This window comes from Cyprinodon variegatus, unplaced genomic scaffold, assembly GCF_000732505.1.
Source record: "Cyprinodon variegatus isolate N-32 unplaced genomic scaffold, C_variegatus-1.0 Scaffold17, whole genome shotgun sequence".
Classification (NCBI taxonomy): domain Eukaryota; kingdom Metazoa; phylum Chordata; class Actinopteri; order Cyprinodontiformes; family Cyprinodontidae; genus Cyprinodon; species Cyprinodon variegatus.
Genome location: NW_015150470.1, coordinates 463,900 through 465,662, shown reverse-complemented (window position 1 = coordinate 465,662; position 1,763 = coordinate 463,900). Strand labels below are relative to the sequence as shown.

General features: G+C 36.3%; 1 protein-coding gene across 1 annotated transcript in view; it reads left to right on the top strand.

Moving 5' to 3' along the window:
• The window catches only part of LOC107092629 (kin of IRRE-like protein 1), a 143,043-nt gene that overhangs the window by 104,293 nt on the left and 36,987 nt on the right, over positions 1-1,763 (top strand). The gene's annotated exons all lie outside the window — the stretch shown is intronic.

Below are 1,763 nucleotides of genomic sequence, written 5' to 3'. Positions count from 1 at the left end.
CACTGGGACTTGATCAACAGCCGATACCGCACCGTGACGTCACAAACCGATAGGTGGCAGTAGTGTTCTTTGACAAACATGGATGTCTCCGGTAAAGCACATTCAAATAAAACTACTACCTAACAACGCTTATCATTTATTGAAAAGTATGTAATAATTTCATATTTAAAGTACTTTCAGAATTTTGAATTCTGAATATGACCGGAAGTTTCCTTTAAGGCGGTTACTGATGATGACTGCAGCCCAATAACCACTGAATTGCATCTTTCAAGGAAGATGCAAAAGCAAGAAACATCTTGAAATGCAAAGTCTCCTTCAACATCACAAAATTATCTGTTTGGACTTTGCAAGGTAGAACCAAACATGGGACATTCAAAGGTGAAAGAACGTTTTATTCTGTGATGAGAAAAACTTTTACCTTGTTGGCCTTGACAGCCTCCAACATAACTGGCTTTACAAGTACAGTACAAACATGTTTTGAACTTGGTATAGAGGAGGGAAGGCATCATGATCTGGCGTGCTTTCCCTTCAATTAAGCTCCAGGTAGTTAAGGGGTGTCAAACAGCAGCTATCTATGCTGAGATGTGTTGGTGAACATCATTCCTGATCATCTTTTGTGTTTTAATGATTGGGTATTTCAGCAAGACCACATTACAATTCACAATGACCATCTGAAGAAGACTATGTTCCAGGAGAATAACACCCTTTTTGGACCATCCTGTGTTTTTTTTCTGACCTCAATCCAACATTTGGGATGGATGGCAAGAGAGGTTTACACAAACAGACATCAGTTCCATACAGTGGTTGCCATCAGAGAAGCCATTTTCACCACCTAGAGCCACATTCCTATTAGACTTTCGGAAACATGTCGAGCATGCTAAAATTATTTTTATGGAGTGATCAATAACAATGGTTGAGCTGCTCATTACTGAGTCAGTTATTGACACTTTAATTTATGTTTTGGGAGGTTTTTCGTGTTTGTTTGTTTTTTGGGTTGTTTTTTTTTATCTGTGGTGTTATAGTTTTGGTCAGCTGATGAACAGCCTATTTGATTAATCTGCTTTTTTTTCTACAAAGCACCTGCTCATAACCTTTGGTCTCTTGTTGTTCTAATTTCTTCTTTTGTTAGCTTGAAGCTCTACTATGGACCTTCTTAAGATCCATCAGTGAAAATTGCAAATTCATTGCAGTTTTTTATTGCTCTTAAAATTTTGATCAGCAGTGTTTACCTTAAGATGTTTTGCAAAGATAGTTAGATATATCTCTCTCTCTGTTGAATCATGCAAAAATATAAGTAAGTGTTGCATAATTAATAGAATATGGTAGAAAAATTTGACTACACAGAATAGTATGTTAATTGTGCCACTGGTGACTTTCAAAATAGAAAAAAAACTTTTTAAAGTTAGAACCCCCCTCCCACACACATACAAACACTGAAACAAAAATCTCTTTAAATGCAATGATTTAAGGCGGTATTTTTTTCTGCAGCAAGTTGAATCTGTTTAAAGATTTTACCTGGGGTACTAATAACTGTAGCTTGAGTGTAGTTGTATTTTGTTTATTTATTTATTCTGAGACCAAAGGGGATTTTAACTTGATTAAAAGTAGAAGAATGTAAGAAAACAGTTATTTTATTTTTTGGTCCTTAGTAAAGTCTTTTTTGTTGCACCTGTCTGTATACAGTGGTCTTCATCCATCCATCCATCATCTACCCATCCATCCATCCATCCATCCATCCATCCATCCATCCATCCATCCATCCA